At 42.7% G+C, this 23,922-nt stretch overlaps 1 protein-coding gene and 1 pseudogene across 1 annotated transcript in view; one reads left to right on the top strand and one right to left on the bottom strand.

The window, feature by feature from the left end:
* LHFPL6 (LHFPL tetraspan subfamily member 6) overlaps nucleotides 1–23,922 on the top strand; it is a 278,107-nt gene that overhangs the window by 60,188 nt on the left and 193,997 nt on the right. The gene's annotated exons all lie outside the window — the stretch shown is intronic.
* LOC105888004 lies at nucleotides 16,753–22,734 on the bottom strand (annotated as a pseudogene).

Below are 23,922 nucleotides of genomic sequence, written 5' to 3'. Positions count from 1 at the left end.
GGTGTGGTGTGAGTGATGACTGCGTGTGCTGTGGGGTGTGTGGGTATGTGTGGTGTGTGTGGTGTGGTGTGAGTGATGACTGTGCGTGTGCTGTGTCCATATTGTCATTGTCAATTGAATGTGTCATTCTTACTAAGCAGTGAAGTGGACATGATGTGACTTCAAACCACAGAGAGCCTGGTGGCCGTCCTGTCCCAGGAAGGCGTTCTGCTGTTCCTTTGGATACATTTTGCTGCACTCATTTCTTCCACATTTTTTTAAACAGCTCAATAAATTTCTGCTGTGCAAACACACACCACTGTTATTTAGGTGAAGATGTATAAGGTGTCTTCAGCACCCGGGAGACTCCCTCGTTCTTCCATCTCGTCAGCCTCCTTCCCGTGGCCACGGTCAGCTGGTCTGCCCATATCCACTGAGGGGACCTGCTGCATGCTGGGCAGCTCACAGATGAGGAAGGTGATCCCCTCTCTGTAGCAGGTCACGGCTCAGAGATGGAAAGCTCAAGCAGACACAGTGTGGTGCGTACTCCAGCAGATGTGCGTGTGAGATCCGAGAGGATGGAGGGGATGGCCGTGTGAACTGGAGCAGGGAGAAAAGGCTGTGCGAGAGCCGAGAGGGAGTGGTTCTGAGGAATAGTACATAGGACGCAGAGAGGCAGAGTTAGAGCGTGGGCATGCAGGTAGGGAGCTAAGTCTAGAGGCAGCATCACCATGGCCGCAGGATATGGGGGGCCTACCACTTTGTCCCTGAGGAAGTGGTGTCACACAGGTAGGGGAGGCCTCTGGATAGCTTTGAACACCAGAATGGGGAAATATGTCTGCAGAATTTAGTGTTATTTATTTATTTTCTCTTGCTTAAAGTTTTTGTTTGTTTTTCTTTTTTGAGCTAGTCTCATTCTGTGGCACTCAGTAGAGTGCTATGGGCATCACGGCTCACAGCAACCTCAAACTCTTGGACTCAGTTGATCCTTTTGTCTTAACCTCCTGAGTAGCTGGGACTACAGGTGCCCACCACCATGCCTGGCTATGAAGTTTTTCATAAAGAGCAAATATAGAGGCTCGGCACTTATAGCTCAGCAGCTAGGGTGTCAGCCACATACACCGGAGCTGGCGGGTTCGAACCCAGCCTGGGCCTGCCAAACAACGATGGCAGCTACAACCAAAAAATGGCTGGGAGTTGTGGCAGGTGCTTGTAGTCCCAGCTACTTGGGAGGCTGAGGCAGGAGAATCACTTGGGCCTAGGAGTTTGAGGTTTCTGTGAGATGCGACACCATGGTCCTCTACCAAGGGTGACATAGTGAGACTCTGCCTCAAAAAAAAAAAGAGTAGATACAGAAGAATGGCAGGACTTGATTTATGTTCAAGCAGTGACTGCAGAGTGACCCAAACATTCTTCCCAGTTGGGTTGTCCATGTGATCCATTTACTCAGCAAGGGCCCAGCTAGAGTGCGGAGATGGAGGATGCTTTTAGGAGCAACCCAGGGCTGCTCAAAGGTGGCTTGTGTGTGCACAAGCTGTGCACCCTCAGGGTTGTAATTTACACCGCCAGCTAAATTCACAGAGAAATAAACCCTTACTAGTCCTGTAAGGCTTACTTACCTTGTATAGAAAGTGCTTGTCTGTTGGAATTGTTTCTGTGAGACAGAGTACTTGCTAAGTATTAGCCATTCTTGTTTCACTTTAAGCTTGTACTCAACACTGAAATGTATGTTTTAGTTTTTCTCCCTGTTAATATATGTTCTAAATATTTGGGAGAAGGCTCGCACCTGTAGCTCAGCGGCTAGGGCACTAACCAATACACTGGAGCTGGTGGTTTCGAATTCAGCCTGGGCCTGCCAAACAACAATGACGACTGCAACCAGAAAATAGCGGGGCGTTGTGGGGGGCACCTGTAGTTCCAGTTACTTGGGAGGCTGAGGCAAGAGAATTGCCAGAGCCCAGGAGTTTGAGGTTGCTGTGAGCTATGACACCATGGCACTCTACCCAGGGTGACATGGTGAGACTCTGTCTCAAAAATAAATAAATAAATAAATATTTGGGAGAAAAAATAAATCTCTAAGTGCATTTGTTTCTACTCTCTGGCAACTTTATCTAAGTTAATGAAGAAAGACGTGTTCTCTAGTTAGCTAAACAGAGGTTTGGCAACTTAAAATGCTTCGAAGGGGATTTAGTTATTTCCTCACTGAAACAGCTGTTTCAGTTCTTAGCCAAGTATTGTCAAATGGAAGCCTATTTTACAGGAGGAGAAAACTATTTTCTAATTATAATATTAACTGTAGGACCCTAAATTCCTGCAATAGATATATATTAACTAGATTAAATATATCCTTAATATTTCACTACCCAAAATCCTTTCTGCTGGGTTAGAGGTACAAATAAATCTCTCTTCTTCTTGGAAAATTAATGTAAATCTTGTGACACAAATTATTGTAGACATATATTGCTGTTTATAATAATCTATGTGTTATGTCCTGAGTGGGTAGAATTCTTTAAGGCATAGAAAAATGAATAATATATTTCTATAAACAACTTTCTAACAAGACTTAAAGAGTAATTTTTTCCTTATATCATTTCTGGTCAATTGAGATTAAGAATCCCAAATAATACATAAATAATTAGAGGACTCTGATGTGGTATTTTTTCACAAGCCTCCTATTTTACTGCCTAGTTTGAACCATGAAGTATATACTACTATGAAAAATGTAGTTCTATATATAACTCTGTGTTCTATTTCAACTGCTTTTATGACCTTGAAACTTGGCAAGAGTTTAACTCCTCCACCCCACTCTTCATTTCCAGAGAATTTATGGGCTACTTTAACAACATGGTTTTTTTTTTTTTTTTTTTAGTTTGAATCATGATTTAGCTTTCTTTTTATTAATAGAGAATCTATATAACATGAATTTTCTCACAGTTTTTACTCATCATCTGTAGGAAACTCTTTTAGGAACTAAGTCTATTTAAATTTCATGAGCTGCCATATTCTATAAAAGTTTATTACATGCAGTTTTAATAGCAGAGCACAAAACTGAATAGACTAAAGCTTTCTATAATAAGTAAACTTTTAATAGGCAATCTGAACCAATGGGGCAGCTTAATTAATCCTCTAAATGTTTAATGCCGACTTCTATATTTCTAATGTCATCTTAAAGAGCAGTTGGGGTTTGTGGGGAATCATTCTTGAAGGATTGCTCACTAAGGAGCATTCAGATAGACAGATAGACAAGTATTTTACTCATAACTGTACCTGGTTGGTAAGAGGTACATGCATGTTAATTGAATCCAGTGTCCTCAGTGGTTTATCCTGTGTTGATAGGAACCATCGGGACCCTGTGTTGACTCTCCCAGGCCAGGCAGGCCAGGTGCATGCCCAGCATCCTGTGTAGGAAAATGCTTATTTGCTGAACAGCCAGTGTATCCGGAGGACCCGAGTAAGTGAGTCGGGTTCCAGTGGTGAAGTGAGGTGAAGGGCCAATGACTTTTGTACTTGTCTTCAAAAGCTGGTCGCATAGTAATCAGCTGTGAGCCTGGACATCCCCCATGTGTTTGGTTCATGGGGTAGAAGACCTTCTCAGAGTTGAATTTCCTTCTGATATGGTTATTTAATTTATGGGCACATTGCTTTTTTTTTTTTTAAATCAAGTCTCTGAGTCACATGGAGATAAAAGACTGCGTAGAAAAACTCTCAGCAGATAATATGGATCTTATCCCGAATAGGACTTACATGCCGCTGCCGTTCCAAATGCCAAAGAAAGAAGAGCTGACAGCCAAGGTCATGCCGTGCTGTATCCTGGGGCCCAGGACTATATTTGTTATGAGCCCAACTCTATTTGTTGCTTAGAGGTCAGCAAACTCTTGCCTCATACGTCCTTGTGTTTGCAGCAAAGTCTGACTGGGAGACAGCCATGCGCGTTCCTGTAGTATCATCTGTGATGGCTTTTGTGCTTCAGTGGTAGACCTGAGTGATTGCAGCAAAGTCCATATGGCTTGTAAAGCCTAAAATATTTTCTACAGAAAATGTTCACCATGTGGGGTAGATAAATAAACCAATAGTAAATGAATAAGTCACATAATCACATTTTATGCAGAAGTATTTAAGTACAATTATAGATATTTTTGCATTCCTACCTGATTTCCTTATTGAGTATCTTAAAAATAATATTTCTATATAACCAATTATATAAAATTATTATACCTAACAAAATTAATTATTATTCTTTAGGGTAATTTGATACCAGTGAATACAACATTTCTGAATCATTTCCAATATATTATTTACAAGTGTTTTCTCCCCATTAGGGTTCAATTCAGGACCACACCTTGTATCTGTTGTCTGCGTCTCTCATCTCCTTTAACCAAGATACATCATCTCTTTTGCCCGTGACATTGACTGCCTGACAAGGCCATGCCATTTGTCCCATAGACTGTATCTGGGATATATTTGATTGGTATTATCTAGTATGTGCCTCTCTGCCCTGGATTTTCTCAGACTGAATTCTCAAGTGAATTCAGCTAAGTGTAGTTGGCAGGAAATCGTGCAGAGTGACCCTCAAATCTGCATCCAGTCTCCATGAGTGACACTCAGACTGGCCATTCGCTTCATCAGCAAGTTATTTTGAAGATAAGTAACATGATCTCCAGGGTACGAGGAGGAAAGAGCGTCCTGTTCCCTTTATTGTTCCAGGATGCCCTCTCTGGATGGTGACAGGACCTTGACTCTCCATTGCCCTTTCAGGGGATTTATGTCTGAATTATATTCTGGTGCAGTGGAACCCTGTAGTAATGGCTTTGCAGAATGGGACCAGGCCTCCACCATCCTGGAGGAGGAGTGGCCTGTTTTCCTGGTCATTTGTGTTTTGTTTGAGTTCTGTATTATTGAGGGTTTTGTTTTTGTTGTATTTCTTTTTTTTAAGTAGCAGAATACCAGAGAAAAGCAACAAAATGATTAAAGATTATAAAGCCTGATCATGGGATGTGAAAAAAAATTGAAAGGAGTCGTGATTATTGAGACAAATACAGAAACTCAAGCTGTAAGTTATTAATTGGGTTTAGGGGATTATAACCATTGACAGCTTCGAATGCAGTTTTAAAGCACTGACATTTCCTGGTGTGGAAGGTTGTAGACTCTGCTTCCGTGGCATGAAATATATTGGGGCTGTGAGGATAAATCTGTCTGAGGGAAACACACGCCAGGACTTGCAGCCTTTGAAAATGGACCTTGGTTGTGTTCATCTACGTTCTCCAGTTTGCTTTATGCCTATTATTTCCTCGGCTCACTAATGTGTTTTACAGCCCAGATCTAGGCTTTCATGCATCTTCTCTGAAGTCACACAGATGTGGTTGGTGGATGTGTTTGGGACTGGAAGCTCAGAGCCACCAGTGACCAAAGCTGTCTGGCTATTTTCAGACAGGAATGTGTTTAACCTGGGCCTTTGCAAAAGGAAGGCTAGAGTGAAGGGCAGGAAGACACTGGGAACAGAGAACATAAATGAACTTTAAAATTCCCACCAGGCTTAAAGGGCTCCCATCAGTAGGAAGACAGTTAATCAAAATGACAGGTGCAGAGGTACAGGCCCCTTGAGGGAACGCGCTCAGCAGCTCCTCATGACCTCAGGGATGTGTCTGAGCTTCTCCTGGGTATGGATGTATTAGAACAGGAGCTAAGGCTCAGGAGTTGAAAAGATAGAGATTTATGCTTCATTGTTTTAGAAACAGTGACTACAGAAAAGGAAATTCTGCATATTACTTATCTATGAGGTCTCAGGTAGGCAAGAGGTAAATCAGAACTGCATTTATTACTAACTGATGCCTGTTATACTAGTTTAAGTAGAATTGTAACTGCACTCTGCTGGTCAGGTGTGCAAGAGATTTGGGTGGGGAGGGCAAATGCTGGCAAGAGGTAAGAGGGGAGGGATCGGGAAGAGGTGGGGAGAGACCTGTGAAATGAGAAGAGGAAGGAAGAAAGCTGGGGTGGGAAGAGCTCCAGACTTCAGTGGCTCTGAAAAGGTTTCCGCCAGGCCCTGAGAGGCCCTGAGCAGAGGCTGCCTGATGGAAGAGTCTTGAGTTGGGCAGGACAGACTAAATCTCATGTGCCCACCATATTCGGTCATTGGCTGGGAGCATCCTGGAGGAGGCATGGCTGTGGTGTGAGTGTGGAGGCCTGAAGATGCAGCGACTGGTGTCCATGCTGTGGACTCTGCTCCCTTCTTGAGGGAGATCTGAGCGGTGCAACTCCACGTCCACAGAAGTAACTGATGCCACTCCTCCCTCTCCACATCTGTGGTTTCTGTGCCTGCCTCACAGTCATATGGTTGTGTGATTAAACTGAGCAAGAGTGCTCAAGAGCATCAAGAGGGACACCACACAATGTCTATTTCTTTAAATTTTTGGAATTTGCTCTATGGGAGAATATTTTGGTATTGCAAGTTTTCTATTTGCTAGTTGTGAATTTAGAGCTGTGACCTGATAAACACGCAGATCTTTTGCCAACTAGACCATGAAACAATACTTAATTTATAAAGTGAATGGGGTGAGACTACTGTCTCATTTTTCCTTCCCTAACCCCATGTCAAGTAGAGGGCTGCAGTAGGTAATCAAGTAGACTTCCTAAGTGAAGTTTATCTGATCAACTCTTACTATAGTTGTTTTTGGAATGCTAACGGTGTATGGCAGACCCATGTTCCTTCATCCTTCTGTCCTAAGCTTGATTGTCTGTTCCCTGTAATAACTAGGAAAAAGTGATCATGACTCTCAAAAGAAGAGAGAAAGGTTCAACGCCCATAGCTCAGTGGTTAGGATGCTGGCCACATACACCCAGGTCAGGTGGGATGGAATCTGACCCAACCTGGGCCTGCTAAAGGACAATGACAACTGCTACAAAAAATAGCTGGGCGTTGTCGTGGGCTCCTGTAGTCCCAGCTTCTTGGGAAGCTGAGGCAAGAGAATTGCTTAAGCCCAGGAGTTTGAGGTTGCTGTGAGCTCTGATGCCACGGCACTCTACTGAGCATGACATAGTGAGACTTTGTCTCAAAAAAAAAGAAAAGGTAAAAATAACAGCAGAAGAGTGTTGTTTTTGTCTCTAAAAATCTTCAAGTTAATTTCTTACTTGCTTTAATTTAGCTATAAAATTTAACATCTATGTAAGCCAACTTCAACCAGATAAAAATTGATAGCTAATAAAATGCAGTGTGTTCACTGTCCCTGAGTTGATAGGGATCAAATGACTGAAATTCCTATCTAGTGATCTATAATAACCTTGATTTCCTGCAAAAATAGCTTAGAAAAATCCACTTCCTCTTTTTTTTGAATTTTCATCTAAATTTCTTCCACCAAGCAATGTATTTTTATTTTTTAACAATGCCAGCCAAATCTTTAAATGAAGACAAGTGATCATTGAGGTCACTTAGCTACTCTCTCTCAAAAGAGAGAGAGAAACATTTGTAGAATGGAGTGTGTAATGATGTGGATTATGTTAGTGCTGTGGATTGAGTTGTGTCCCACAAAAACATATATTGAAGTCTTACCCCCAGGTACCTGTGAAGGAGACCTTGCTTGGAAATGGAGTCTTTATAGATGCACTCAAATTAAGGTGAAGTCATTAGGGCAGGTGCTAATCCAATATGATTGGTGTCCCCCTAAGAAGAGGGACATTGTGACAGAAATACACAGAGAAAATGGGCTGTGACCATGAAGACAGAGACTGCAGTTTTGCTGCTACAGATCCAGAACTGCCTGGGGCTATAGGAAGCTGGTAGGGATGAGAAGGGATCTTCTCCTAGATCCCTGACAGAGAGTGTGGCCCAGCCAGCACCTTCATTTCAGATTTCTAGTCTCCAGAACTGTGAAGCAATAAATTTTTGTTGTTTTAAGGTACCCTTAAACTTTGTTCTGGCAGCCCTAGGAAAATAATATAGGTAGTGAGAGAGTGAAAGGTTGCATAAGTAACAGTGAGAAAAAAACAATATATAGATAATTGTTCATTTGAATTTATTTGAGTTGGTAATGTGTGGATATAGTCCATGACCGTCAAGGTATAAAAAAGAATGTGTGGTAAAAGCTTCTCTCATTACGTTTTCTCCCATCGACCCAGGTCTCCTCCAGAGGATATCCACTGTTATGACATTTTTTGGTATCACTTTAAAGTATGCAGTGTGGAGCTGGGCACAGTGGTGTGTGCCTGGATTCCCAGGTACTCAGGGGCAGAGGCAGGAAGACCCCTTGAGCCCAGTTAGAGATTGCAGTGAGCTATGACCAGGTGGCTGTATTCCATCCTGGGTGACAGTGTGAGACCCTATCTCTAAAAAAGAAAATTTATGCAAGGCATTTCTAAGCGTGTGATAATATCTACTCTCCTCTCCTGTCCCTTCTTAACAAATGGCTACACATTTAGAACCTTGACTTTTTACTTGTGTTTTGAGATCTTTAAATATTAACACTTAAAGAGCTACTATGTTATAGGGAAAAATTAAATTTAACCTAGTAATAGGCTTCCTCTACTTTCTGTTGCTATCACCATGTTAGTATAACACACAGTGGAATATGGAATGCTCATTACCACCATATGTTGGAAACTGCCATGGGCTGGGCACTGTGCAAAGTGGTTACAATTTTTTAACCGGTTTTAGGTGGGAGCAGGAGGATTAACAGACAAGCTTCAATTTCTTTAGCCTGAAGAACATAAAAGAAAAAAGTGTTTACTGTTGCTGTGGATCAAATTTCATTTGTGCTGTAGGACCTTAAAAAGAATAAAAGGAGGCTCTGCACCTGTGGTTCCAGCAGCTAAGGCGCCAGCCACATACACCTGAGTTGGCAGGTTCGAATCCAGCCTGGGTCTGCCAAACAGCACTGACAGCTGCAACCAAAAAAACAGCTAGGAGTTGTGGCAGGTGACTGTAATCCCAACTACCTGGGAGGCAGAGGCAGGAGATTCGCTTGAGCCCAGGAGTTAGAGGTTGCTGTGAGCTGTGATGTCACAGCACTCTACCCAGGGTACAGCTTGAGGCTCTGACTCAAAAAAAAAAAAAAAAAAAAGAATAAAAACAGTAAAGTTTTATAGGTATTCCCAATTACTGCCAAATGCCTCAAGGTTAGTTTCGTGTTAAAATACTCTTGTCTTTTACTTGTTAGTTCTGAAACACATTATCTCTTAGGATAATCTCTGTTAAGAATCTAATTTTTCTCTGTATGGAACTTATACTCAGCCTGGTTTTGATATTTCTCAGTGTTCCCAAATGAGGATCAAAAAAAAAGGATACGTTTGTATGAATTTTATATTGAGGATGTGAGCCAATTACATGTACAGTCCAGTATGCTGCCTTCAAATGACTGTTACCATCACCCACTGTTCAAATATGGGTTCTTCATTGAGGACTTGACAGATGGGTATTGGGAGATGTTGGAATGTTGTCTGTGGGTGCCATTTGGTCCCCTGGGGTATAGACATGATTCGTTACACGGAACGTTGTCTGCAGCAGCACAGGAGTGGGGGTGTCTTCTGGTCTTCTGGAGAGGCAGAGTGAATAGACCAGTACTTCCCAAGGCCCACCAAAATGCCTCTCTATTCTTTTTTTTTTTTTTTTTTTGGCCAGGGCTGGGTTTGAACTGGCCACCTTTGGCATATGGGGCCGGCGCCCTACTCCTTTGAGCCACAGGCGCTGCCCCACGCCTCTTTATTCTTAACATGGGCTCCAGCAGTGGGGAGGTGCCCTTCTATTTCATGTGGTTATACGTTTTCCAGATAGGCGGGGACAGAGGTGGATGTTTTTTGTCTGTACCCCAGCTAGGGAGCTGGTATCAGCCTCCTTTGCAGCCAAGTGTGGCCGGTACCCAGGCTCTGTCAGCGTGATGTCAGGAGTGGTGTGGCGTGCATGCGCCCTGAGGAGGAACGGCAGTGCCTTTGCTGTTGCCTTTGCTTCTGCTTAGATGCACACGTGATGGTGGAAATAGGACCTTAAACCCCTGACTCAAGAGGGGAACCACATGCTGAAGATGCCAAGCCGCCCTGGAACATTCCTTGAGGGAGAAATGAACCACTGCCTCATTTAAACCCTTTATTGTGTATACCCCTTATTTAAGCCCCTGCATCTTGAGGGAGAAATGAACCACTGTCTCACTTAACCTTTGTTCCCACAACTTAGATTGTGCCCTAATTCCTGCCCCCACAGACCCAGATGTTGATAAGCAGTAGCTCCCCAACCTTTTTGGTACCAGGGAAGGGTTTCAGGGAAGAGAGTTTTTCCATGGACCCAGGGGTGGGCATGGGATGAGTCAAGTGCCTTATTGTGTGCTTTCTCTGTCCTGATTGCATGGTAATCTATAATGAAATAATCATTCAACTCACTGTAATGCAGAATCAGTGGGAGCCCTGACCTTGTTTTCCTTATAACTAGAGAGTCCCACCGGGAGGTGACACAAAGGTGACAGATGAAACTTTACCCTCTGGCCTGCTATCTAGCCCAATTCCTAAAAGGCCATGAACTTGTGCCTGTCCCTGAGGCTTGGAGACCGCAGATGCTAAGTACCGACGCCACCAAGATCTTTTTCACTATCTCCTGGAATCAAATATTGAATGTACAAATGACTAGTTTTAGAATAGCCTAGAATTCAAAGTCACAAGGTATTCTCCTGTTTCCTTTATTTAATTTTGTGCTTTATAAATGTCTATGGTGTGAATTGAGACTGATTATTATCAAGTTGCTTATAATAGTACTTTTCAAAATGGTTTTCAGGAAACCTGTCTTAATGGTGTTCTTCTAAAGATGGTGTGGGAGATGATTTTAAGACAGTAAGTTTGAAAAGGAAGAGATCAAATAACCTTAACCAGTTTCTGTAGAGCCTACAGTGAAAAACTAACACCCTCAGTCTTCAGGCAGAGGATCTGGCATGTGTTCCAATATTATTTGTCCATGGAACTGTTTCTTTGGAACACTTATTAATGTTTTGTAGAACTAGTGTTCTTTTGAAACATAGCTAGAGATGACAGCCTTATAGGATGACAACTATCTTATATTTTACTGGCCCATAAACAATTCTGTCTCTATTAAAGATGACCGACTATGCATTACATCCATTTTGATTCAAACTTTAACTCATAGAAGACACCACATTTATTTTATTCTTAAGGCTGGAGAAAATACCTCACCTTTGGTCCCATGCGGGATATACATGGTACAAGTAAAAAGTACTAATACGTGTTTTTAAAAAAGAAAATGATACAAATTTGGATTATGAAATAACCCATTTTATCTGCTTTGTATTTGGATTATAGAAATTGAGAGTGTTTTTACTGGGAAAAAAATGCTGATGCTGAAAGAAAAATTAGTTGAAAAGCTCTTGTTGCTGTTTGTAGAGAAGTGGCCATTGTTAGATTGGAAAACAGGGTGAGCAGTTTTGTGGAAGGCTGTGAATTTATACCCAATTTGGTAGGTGCTTGGGAGCCACTGAAGGTTTTTGAGCAGGGAGGGATGGAAGGGAGTAGGATTATTATTACTGGTTTTTTTTTTGAGACAGGGTCTCAAGTTGTCATCCTGGGTAGGTGCTGTGATGTCATAGCTCACAGCTACCTCCAACTCTTGAGCTCAACTGCTCCTCTTGCCTCAGTTTTTCTATTTTAGTAGAAACGGGGTCTCACTTTTGCTCAGGCTGGTGTCAAACTTGTGAGCTTAGGCAATCCACCTGCCTGGGCCTCCCAGAGTGCCAGGATTACAGGCGGGATTAGTATTATTCTTTCAGAATATTCTGATAAGGCTGGGCACCTGTGGCTCAAGCGGCTAAGGCACCAGCCACATAGACCTAAGGTGGTGGGTTCGGATCCCCAGCCTGGGCCCGCCAAACAACAATGACGGCTGCAACCAAAAAATGGCCAGGCGTTGTGGCGGGCGCCTGCAGTCCCAGCTACTTGGGAGGCGGAGGCAGGAGACTCGCTTGAGCCCAGGAGTTGGAGGTTGCTGTGAGCTGTGATGCCATGGCACTCTACCCAGGAGGATAGCTTGAGGCTCCGTCTCAAAAAAAAAAAAAAAATATTCTGATAAGACCAAAATAGTTTGGGGAGGGAAGCAGGATTATTAAGGAAGAGGCCTACCCAGGGGAGGACGACCAAGAGATATGGTTTAGGGATAATTTCTAAAATTTCGGTTTCACATTCCTATTGTTGGCATAATATTTTGTGTAGAGCTGAAATATTGTTACCGGAATTTCTCTTTTCAGTAGGTCCTTGGTGTTGGGGATTTGAGGAATGAACCCACAGACTACACCCATCAGTGGTAAGATTGGATTTTATTAGAAATGAGTACAGAAGAAGTAAAAAGCACCAGAGCTTTGGGGTGAAGACCAAGTGGGAAGTCTCCACGTGGGCTCTTTATCTCGGGTATTAGGTCATGAGATTACACTTGGCTGGGACTTGTAAATAGAAACATGTTTTCATCGTTAATGAGTGTTACCGACAAAGGAATGAATGCAGTCCCTCCAGCTCAGGGCACAGGTCAGGGTCTTCCCTTCATGACCTTGCCCAAGCCTAGGAAAACTGGGGTCCCCTGTCCAGCCTTGAATGGGGAACCCTGTATCAATATGGCTTTTAAAACATAAACTGCATCTTCTTTAGATAGCAGAGAATTACGAAGTAGAAGCTCATGAACTACAATTGAAAACAAGAAAGCTGAACCTGGTGGCTGCCTTTTCACTGCGATTGGTGAAGTGCGTCCACCGGCTCTTCACGGTCCAACTCGGGCCATGTCAGCTTTTGTCCCACGACTTTCCTTTCTTGAGTGCGCTGTGCTTGTAGCACAAGGGCTGATTTATGAGATTATGCTCTGTAATATGTTGTTTGTCCAACACAAGTTATTTACTCATTTTTTAGTTCAATTGTTTATTTAGTGATTTTTCCACATTACCACAAATCTTAATAAACAATTGTTATTGTTTATTATTATTAATAACTGTTATTATTAATAAGCAATCTCAAATTTATTTACTTTACATTCCTTTTTTTTTTTTTGAGACAGAGTCTCAAGCTGTCACCTGGGTGGAGTGCAGTAGCATCATAGCTCACAGCAACTCAAACTCTTGGGGTTAAGCAATTTTCTTGCCTCAGCCTCCCAAGTAGCTGGGACTACAGGTGCCTGCCACAACACCCTGCTATTTTTTTTTGTTGTTGTTGTTGCAGTTGTCGTCATTATTTAACTGGCCTGGGCTGGGTTCAAACCCCGCAGCCTTGGTGTATGTGGCTGGCGCCCTACCCACTGAGTGTGGGTGCTGCCTTTTCTGGTGTTTTTTAAAACTTCAAAATGTTAAGGGGGGTTATTGGGGGCTGGGGGTCCTGTTTCCCTGAAACAGTTGTCCAGGTTCAATTACTCAGCTGAGCTAGAAAGTTCAACATAGGCATGCCAGTAATTGAAAGTAAAAATGAATGGAAACTGGAAATAAAACTGGAGTGGCTGTTTTTCTACAGAGGTAGCATGTGTAGAAAACAAGGTGACTCACACAAGTTTCAGGGTAACAGATTTTATTTAGGAAGAACAAAGAGAAAGTTTAGAAAGTTTATTCCTCTCCTGAGAAGAGGCGAGAGAAACCAGACCCAAAGGTTTCCAGGAGTATAAATACTCTATCTGAAGTTGACTGCAAGCCCTTGGCTGGCTTCCCTGCACCTCCGGGCAGTGGTGCCCTTTCTACTGGCCACCCACCGTCTCTCTCTTGGTCATTGGTTGCCAAGGTTACTTCATCTTCATCTTCATGTTCATGTTCTTGTGGGCCCTCCAGACTTCCAGGGCAGCAGGCCGGGTTTTCCTCCTTCTTGCCCTTTGGAGTCCCTTTCTTAGTCCCTTTCTTAGTCCTTTCTCAGGGTTCACCTATTTTAGATTATGTGGATCACTTATTTTGTGATGCTTGAGTCTCAGCTAAAGGTGTGCCCGACCTTCAGATGGTTTTCCAAGTATCCATTAGGTAGGTTTCCTTCCTCTCCCCTGGTCGATTTTACTTCCCTCTGTACAGCCTGTTGCTCAGGGGTTGGCTTCAGTTTAACAGGGAGTACATGTTTGTTTTTCCACTCTTGAGATACTTAGGAGAATGGTCTCCAGTTCCCTCCAGATTGTTGTAAAAGGTATTAATTCATCTTTCCTGTGGCTGAGTGGTGCTCTGGGTCATACACGTACTGTGTTATTAGTCCACTCCGAATTGATGGGCACTCAGGTTGATTCCACATCTTTCCAGTTGTGAATTGTTCTGCAGTAAACATTCGGATGCAGATTTTTTTTGGATATTTACTCTCCAGTTGAATTTCCCATGTTCTTCACACGGCAATCTCACTTCTGTCAGAGGATTTTGAAAGCATCTTGCTGATGAGGGAGTTTTTCTGCCGTGTTTGTGGTCTCGAGAATCAGAGAGTGAATCCATAGACAGCAAGTAAGCAAAAGCAAGAGCATTGATTGAGAAGAAAGGAGAGAGGAAAGCAAAGCCCCCCGCTCGGTGGAAGGCGGGTTGCCCCTGCCGGGTCTGTGTCTGAGGGATTGTGAGCCATTTACGTGTTCCCCTGGTTGTGGGTGGTGCAATCTGCCTGGCTTTCAAATGAAAATGCCCAGTGGTTATTGGCTTCCAGTTTGCCCAGTGGCTTCCTTAGCCCAGTCCTCTTGGGAGACTTTCCTCCTGGTACGTCCCACCCAGCGGCACCTATTGAGTGATGGCCGCACAGGTGACATCGGCCCTGGCTACGAAACTTCATCTGGGCATTTTCCAGGGCTATTGGCCGTGCTCAGCCCCCTCTCCTGACCCTCCTTCTCTTCCAGGCCCTCTTTCTCTGTCCCTGCCTACAAGCCTTCTAACTCCTGTCATGGCCACACTCATTTGGTGTTCACGGGCTGATCTGGAGCTGCAGTTCTCAGAATGAGTGCACTTGAAGGCTCAGCTTTTGTCACCTGATGTTCAGCTTTTGAAACCACTAATTTAGCTTTGGTACTTCTATACACTTTTATTTCAAATGTATATGCTTTGGCTTGAGTAATCTGGAATCTACCAGAGCTTCAAGGTACATTTTGTTGATTTAAAATCACTTCTAGGTGTACCCTAAATTTTTTGTTATTTTTAAATTTTTGTATAACCAAAGGGAAACAAAATGTAAGCACAGCTGTCTACATAGAGACAAGGAGAGCCATTAATTCTCATCTGCATAAAATTCACTGCCCCTAGTCCAGACCCTTTCTCTATTACAAATGACGTGCAATATATTGACATAAAAAGATATTTCCTAATAGTATGTCACTGTGGTATGATTTACATCTAGATGGTCTTTAATACTTGCTCTTAAGTTAAGAGAACAAACTCGGCATAAAATATTCTCGTACAGATGATTGGGAAAGCTGTAGTTTGTACATTAGCTGTAATTGTTCCTGGTTCTCCTATGCCTTTCACATGCTACTTTCCTCTTCAGGAAGGCTTTTCCCACCTTATGTTCAATCCTGTTGTTTCAGTCCTGAAGCAGTCCTATCACTCATTCAACAATTATTCAACAATTGTTTATTGAGCAGCTACTATGAACAATACACTGTACTTAGCACACAAAAATTGCTCAATTTTAGTCTTGGATTGGATAAATTAATCTTTAATCTCTGCATAAAATTTCCTCTTTTGTAAAACATTTACCTCCTTGATACTTTGCACAAAACTTCTTTTTCCTTATCAGTTATTTTTTTAAGCCATCATATATGTATCGTTTATTCATTTGTGAAACTAATTTTATAACCAAACACATTGTAAATTTGTGTTACAGTAGATGTTTCATTACCACTATGGGAAGGGATCCTTATTAAAATAGCAGTAAGTCCTGTTGGTGTTAAGTCCTTTGATTTGTTCTTCTCACACCAGGAACGTTTTGACATTGAGCAAAATTATTTTGTCACTTTTAGATTTAAAAAAAGTAAACATAACCACTCCACCCTATTCTTCAGAATAAAAGTAGTTTCTCCATGATCAGTTTCTCTGATCAACTTACTTGGTAATCTTTTCTAAGCAAGGACTAAACTATTTGGCAGAACACAACCCATCATTTGTTTTTTGTTATTTAAATTTGGTTCCTTGGAGCCAGTCATAGTGGCTCACACTTGTAATCCTAATACTTTGGGACCCTGAAGCAGCTTACTTGAGCTCAGGAATTTGAGACCAGGCTGAGCAAGAGCGAGACCCCATCTCTAATAAATATAGAAAAAAACTAGCACATCGGTCGTCCTAGCTACTCTGGAGGCTGAAGTAAGAGGATTGCTCAAGCTGGAGAGTTTGCGGTTGCTGTGAGCTATGATGCTATGGTACTCTACCCCAGGCAACAAAAAGAGACTCTGTCCCTGCCCCCCCCCCGCCCCCCGCCCCAAAATTTGGTTCCTTGGATTGCAAAGCTAAACATGCTGACTCTCATGGAAACTTGTTTCTGTTTCCTTTTTCTATTCTAAGGAATACCAGACTAATTACATTTATGCTCCTTGTCAAAGTCTTCAAGTTTTGTTCATTTTTCCATGATTCTAAATCCACTTGGGATTCTAGGGCAAAACCTGTGAATGCTCATTACATATTGAAGATCATGAAAAAGCTAATAAACTTACTAAATTCTGATTAGGGTTTGGATCCAAATGCAAATGGGTACACATTTCTTATACATTCTATAGATATAGGAAGTTTATTAACTTATATTATTCTGCAAATAAATGTTTAATTTGATTTAATCACATTCCACAGGTTGGATTTGGGGAGTGTTTTTAAAGTGTTGAGAGCTCAGTGTTTATTTTTGTAATCCAATGACTTTATCCAAAAATGCAGAAAATTTTTCTGTCTGGCCAGGAGGATAACATTTCAGCATCGATAAGTCCGTTGACTGTGGCAGCCCAGGAAGCTGCTGCAGGGACAGTGGAAGAGACGCCCCTCTTTGTGGACGGCTGTGGCAATTCCAGATGATGATTGTTCATTAACTTTCTGTTTATAACCACTACCCTTTTTCCCGAGACTCCAAACAGGTTCCTGCCCCTGTGTGACTAATGACAATATCTGCCTTCCAAAAGTCTTCTTTTACGGAATCCTTGTACCTATAAACCTCCTGAGTAAATGACTCAGTTTGGAACGATTCAGGTGCCACTGTTCCTTTCCTAATTCAGAGGATAAGTCAGCTGTCACCGAGGGTCTCGATTATTTGCAGATAGTCCTGTGGAGACACACACGCCATCAGGTCGGTCATCAAAGCTGGTGGTCCCTGCAGTAACAAAACAAACACGCTCTTCAGTGCGCGGTTTCAGGATTTTGCAATCTCGAATTGCAAAGCCTGGATGTGATACCTATTAGTTATTTCTTTTTACATTGTGTTGTGGGTATTTTATCTGTGTGTTTTCTCCTTTTGTTTGTTTGTTTGTTTGTTTTTTGAGACGGAGTGTCATTATGTCACCTCTAGTAGAGTAGAGTGCTGTGGCGTGACAGCTCATAGCAACCTCAAACTCTTGGACTTAAGGGATTCTCTTGCCTCAGCCTCCTGAGTAGCTGGGACTACAGGCGCCCACCACACGCCCAGCTGTTTTTTGGTTGTAGTTACCATTGTTGTTCAGCAGGCTTGGGCCGGGCTCGAACCCACGAGCTCGGGTGTATGTGGTTGGCACCCTACTCACTAAGCTACGGGCGTCACGCCTGTTTTTTCCTTTTGGATCATAAGTACTTACACTCAAAGTATTATATGAGTACTTATACTCAAAGTACTTATGAGTCAAGTACTCATTTTCTATTTGTTTCCCAACAAACAGCTCAGTAAATTGGAAGGTGTAGAAGGGGGAATAGAAGAAACTGTGTGAGGTCTCTTCTGTTCCCAGATGGGCACGATAGTTCTCTTTTCTGGATCCTGGATTCCCCAGTTGGGTGTTGGAGATAAGAATACATAATTAAATCAGTTCAGCAGAGTATGGTCTTTATTCTGCGTCTCTAGACGTTGGATGAGAATCTATTGCTCTCTTGACAGTGCAGTGCCTGACACGCTGAGCGTGGACATGCGGAGGTGTCTGTCCATCATCAGCCGCCTTCTTTTCCCTCTGCCTAGGACTTGGAAGGTAGTAGGGACTCATGGTGTCTATTAACTGTACAAGGCACATGAGGTCTCTGTTGTTAAATATTTTAGATAAATGTGAGGGAATTGGTGTGAATTTCATCTATATTTTCTTGGCAGTGGCATCTCTGCTAATCAAGTATTGGGAAGCAGTAATCCTGCCTGCCAGCAACGTCAGCAGACGCTAACTTGCACTGCCTTCTCCAGCTTTCTCCCAATTCTTTTAGTTATATACGTTTTTTTCCTTTTAAAGTGTCTCAGCCACATAATAAATATATTTATTATTTGTTCTGGGTTGTGTTAATTCTTTCTGCCAAAGGGGAAAATAAGAATGTACAGAAAATTCCTGGAAGAATATCTGGGGACCTAAAAATAAAAATCATGTTGTTATTTGGAGCTTGTCAACAGGGATGACGAGTTGTAGCCCTTCTGTTTCCCACGATGTTTGATCTTGCCTGCCACTTTTCCTAAAATGAAAATAATTTTTAATATCATAGAGATGGGAAAATTCTTTCTTTTGTAAAAGTGGTGCTGGGGTGAACTGACATTCCCGGGGACCCTGGCCTGGGGGGAACTGGCCTCTGGGAGGGAGGGATGCCCGGCCGCCTGGCGCCTCTGGGAGGGAGGGATGCCCGGCCGCCTGGCGCCTCTGGGAGGGAGGGATGCCCGGCCGCCTGGCACTTGAGCACGTGAGCTCTTCCAGGCCCTGGTATTGCTGTCCCTTTTTGGAGTCTCCCAGCTGCTTTTAAAGACTCTGGGAGATGACCGCGGGATCTGATTAGAGTGCTTTAATTTTTCTTTCTAAGTCAGTTTGTGAAATAAGTATGAGTTCTGGTTTGATTCATAATGTGAACCAGTAGTTCTTTCTCTCTTATCCTTCACAAAAGTCAAAACGAGGAATCCCCTTCTTTTAGGGCCTTCTACATGACTTAGATTGTAGACCAGGAGCTAAGAAATCTGTACAAACCAGGAGACAGTAAGATGCAATAGCATGCTTCATAACTTAAAGTTTTATGATCGTGACTCTTACAGAAGTAAGATTAACTTACTAATTAAAGATTAGATTAGAAACAGGAGTAACTGGAAGTTCTTTCTTTCTTTCTTTTTTTTTTTTAAACAGAGTCTTTTCTCTGTCACCCAGGCTAATGTCATGCCCTCAGCCTAGCTCACAGCAACCTCAAGTTCCTGGGCTCAAACAATCTTCTTCCTTAGCCTCCCAAGTAGCTGGGTCTATAGGTGCCTGCCACCATACCCAGATAATATTTCTATTTTTTAGTAGAGACAGGTCTTGCTCTTGCTCAGGCTGGTCTTGAACTCCTGACCTCAAGCAATCCACCCACCTTGGGCTCCCAGAGTGCTAGGAATACAGGTGTGAGCCACCGCGTCTGGCTAAAGTGGAAGTAACTTAAACTGGAAGTAATTAACTCTAATTCTGGCAATCTGGCCAAACCCCTGCACACACAGAGAAGTATCTCTGTGATGGAAATAAAAAGAGGTATGGGAGTTTCCCCCTATTTAACTGATTTTATAGTCTATGTGGGAAAGTTAAAAGCAATTGTAAAATCTAAGTAAAAGGAAACAGAAAAATGATGAGGGTGTAACCAGAAGGAGCCCTTAGTTTGATGCCAACATTAGGGACTTCCTAAGTTCAGTGCAGGACTTGAAGCCTGACGTCTCTCTTCTGACTGTGCAGCCTTAGTTGGGGCAGAGTGTGGGCTCTTGAAACTGACGTCACGATGTGGGTCCAAGGCCAGCAGCACAAATCTGTCACAGAAGAGAAAGAAGAAACAACCCCAGATGTGCTACCAGCTGCTCACAGAGGTAAATTTAGGTTGTATTGTGGAATATATACTCTTTTTTTTTTTTTTGACTATAGACAGAACCATGTTATTAATAGTTCAAAGAGAGCAGGAGATAGAAGTCTGTCAACATGAAGTCAGCCTTAACTGCAGTAGCTGTCTGCCCCTGAGTACCCATCGATCTCCTCCTGCTTAGTGCATGATACTGTGGTTTGGGTTGAAGCAGATCTCATCAGGCAAGTGTGAAGGTCAAAGACCTCTTTGCTGAAGACATACTCGTAGGTGAAATCTTGGTGAGTTGGGACTCAGTTGAGGGAAGAAAGGGACCAGGGAGAATGCAAGTACCATACAGTCATCATTCAGTATGAAATCTGTATCACTGGACAGAGGAAAACATGAAAGACTTTCTACTTAGAATGCTAATATCCAGATAGTTTTGCTTTTTAGTGTATCAGAAGTTACTAGGCCATCCAAGTACTAGCGTTTCCTGAGGGGGAGTCAGAAAGGCTGCTGTCTAACCAGAGGATTTGCTGAACTTGCTGTGCCGCTTAACAGATTTTTGAACTAACTCATATGTCCTTTTGAAATTTGAATAAAAATGTAATCTACTAGGTTGATCTGAGTAAAAGTAAGTCAAGGCAAAGTTTTCTCAGAATCTACTATTTGACCCTTGAAGGGATTCAGAATCCAAAATTTATAGGCTAGGCTTGGTCGTTCATGCTTGTAATCCCAGCACTCTGGGAGGTGGAGGCAGGTGGATTGCTTGAGCTTGGGAGTTCAAGACCAGCCTGAGCAAGAGTGAGACCCCCATCTCTACTATAAAAAAAAATAGGCTGGGGGTTGTAGCAGGCAGTTGTAGTCCCAGCTCCTAAGGAGGCTGAGCAAGAGAATTGCTTGAGCCCAAGTGTTTGAGGTCGCTGTGAGCTGTGACACTACAGCACTCTACCCAGAGCAAAAAAAAAAAAAAATAAAAAGAAAGCAAAAGAAAAACTAGTCAGGAATTGTGGTGGGTGCCTGTAGTCCCAGCTTCTTGGGAGGCTGAGGCAAGAGGATATCTTGAGCCCGAGAGTTTGAGGGTGCTGTGAGATATGTCGATGCCAGGGCACTCAACCCAGGGCAGTGGAGTGAGACAGTTTAAAAAAAAATAGAACCTAAGGTTTGTGTATATTTCCACGTTTTCATTTCTGCCAATGGAGTTTCACTTAAAGTCTTACAAATTACAGATTAAAAATGAGGTGACCTGTAATGTCAGTGACAACAGTTTGTACTTTTGTGCTAGTTTGATGAGTCTGAAGGCAGGGTGAGCTGGGGCGGAAGGAAGGAGTCTCTGGCTTCATGAGATGCTGTTGTCATCTCTGACTTTTCATGGGGAATCAGCACGTCTCAGGCTAAACGCAATGCGACCTGCCTGGCAGGTCACTGACGCTGAGCGCTGTGCAGGCAGAAAGAACCTGCGTGCAAATCCGGTGGTTTCTCTCCATCTTCACTTTGCCAGTTAACTTTTGTTATTGGTTGCAGTTGTGATATTTTAAAATAATTATTATGTATTTAACAAAACATTGGCATTTTCCGTGTAGCTTAGTTTTTGGTTTTTCCTTTGGGGTACAAACATTAGTTTTTTCCTTCTACTGTGGCGTGTATACTATGTGTATCTGTGTCATCTGCATATCTGTCTTTTACAAATTCCTACTATTTAAAGGGCAGTTCATTTTATTTCAGATCAACCAGAATTTATTGAGGACTCTACATGCTAATTCTCGTACTGCAAACTTGACAGTGACTGGGCTCCTGGGGCTTCCATCAGTCAATATAGGGGAACTATCTGTCTAACAAGATTATCTGGGCGTTTCTGTCTATTTGGTAATATGATAATGCGTGTATTTATTCCTAGACAATACGGAGATAAAATTATGGAAAAATGATAGCAGAAAAGGAAGACGGGAGCCTTCATGTTAGCTGGCAGTGCTTGGTTCCGTCTGGCACGCTGCCTTGCTGAGGGGTAGCATCCATGACATAATGTGCCTTCTCTTAGCCTTCCCATATTCACTGAGTTTTATGTAGAAAGAGGAAATTTATTATTATGTATTTGCAACCTCAAGACTTTTCATGAGGACTATACTTTACTGTGTTGATGATAGTAGATGTCTTTTGTGTGCACTGGGTTCCATCCTACAGTTATGAGCATTCCCTCATAGATCAGCTTGAGAAGAGGAAGCTCTCCTTGGTGCCATGATGTGGCCTCTGGCCAGACGTCTTTGGTCCAGCTGTCCTTAGGAGCCTTTGCTGTCACTGTTCTTTAGTATCAAAGCGCAGAAGAAGATGCAAGTTTCCTCTGGCTTAATACTGTTTATGTCAACCCTTGACTGGTTCATCTTGAATTAGTAATAGTAAATATTACCACTGACCTGATGGCAAGATGATAGTAAATGTAGGGAAATTCACTGGTGAATTGCAAGGCTATAACAAGAGATATCCTTATGGAAATTAGTTATGTCTTTATCTCTTTGGTATACATTTTAAGTTAAAAGGAGAATTTTGTTACAGTGCTTTTCATTTTTGAAAACTGAGTGTTAAAAATGGTGATATTCTTTCTCAGGCACTGATCTCAGAAATAAACCTGTGATTAGGGTCTGTAATAAAAATGACTCTGAAATGAATCTAAGAGTTAGAAATAAGATTCAGATCTAAAAAATTAAAAAACAGAAAGATAAGCCTGGCCCCACCAAGGGCTGCATCGGAAATGGGAAAGAAAGCCATCAGCAGCTCCTTTTGCCGCCATCCGCCTGTGGACAGCGACTCCCCCGGCCTCCGCCTTCCGCCCGTGGACGGCGACTTCCTCGGCCTCCTTCATCCAGTACCCAGGTGCCCGGGCACTTACTGCCATCCGTCTTCAGATACATTTTTATTTAACTGCCAGTCGTGTTTACTTTGTTTGTGGCAGTTGAGCTTATTTTCTAGCCAGTATTTTATCAGCAGCAGGGCAAAGTTGCCACTCCTGGCAGAAAATGGAATTATTTGAGTTTTATTTCCTTTGCCAAATTGATACTTTGATGATTACCTGTGCCCTAAACATGGGTAGGACCCCTGGTTTCTGTATTTAGTTTTGTTAGGTCCCTTTCCTCTAAACAGGAGACTTTTTGTCTAATTCCTCACTCAGTCCATGTTGCACAGTAGATGTTGAATAAGGAGTCAAGTCTGGGCCGGGCCTGGTGGCTCACGCCTGTAACCCCAGCACTCTGGGAGGCCGAGGGGGATGGATCGCCTGAGTGCAGGAGTTCAAGACCAGCCTGAGCAAGAGTGAGACCCCATCTTTACTAAGAAAATAGAGAAAACTAGCTGAGGGTTGTGGTGGGCAACTGAGGCCGGAGGATTGCTCAAGCCCAAGAGTTTGAGGGTGCTGTGAGGTCCGACACCGTGCCACTCTACCCAGGGTGACAAAGTAAGACTTTGTCTCAAAAGAAAAAAAATTCAGGTATGGCTGCCATTAATGCCCTTCCTTTAAAGTGCTTTTAGCTAAAAAAAGGCAGGGGTTTTATAAAAGCCTAAGTACTGCTCTCTTTTTGCACAGTGCACCATCCTACAAATCAGAATAGATGCCTGAAAAACGTTTCAAAGGGCTGAAACTCTGCTCCCGTTTCTTCCAGGAAGCCTTTGAGCTACGCAGTGTGTTCAGTTTCTGCAAATTATGTGATATAAAACTGTAACAAACCTTGAAAGGGATATTAACAAATGTGGGTTTTGTGGCCCACTTACAGACATCTCCCTTCCTCTCCTTGGTTTCGTTTATCCCCATGTTCTTCCTGTGAATTGCATTGTTCTGAAACAAAACAAAACAAAATCCTATTGATTAGATCACAGGAAAATTTAGTCTGTAGAAAATAAATATAGACTGGATTTTCCTTGTTATATATCCTAAATTGGTGTTTGTTGAGTGTGCACAAGTACAGTGGCCCCTTCCCTTCCTTCTCTTTATCTCAGCTGCTCTCCATAATCGCATCACCAGCCCTCTCTTTACGTCACAGTCTGCATCACCAGCCCTCTCTTTACGTCACAGTCTGCATCACCAGCCCTC

The sequence above is a fragment of the Otolemur garnettii genome, unplaced genomic scaffold, assembly GCF_000181295.1.
Source record: "Otolemur garnettii isolate 467f Iridium unplaced genomic scaffold, OtoGar3 scaffold00154, whole genome shotgun sequence".
NCBI lineage: Eukaryota > Metazoa > Chordata > Mammalia > Primates > Galagidae > Otolemur > Otolemur garnettii.
Note: the sequence above shows the minus strand (reverse complement) of the source record. Positions and strands in the feature narration are given on the sequence as shown.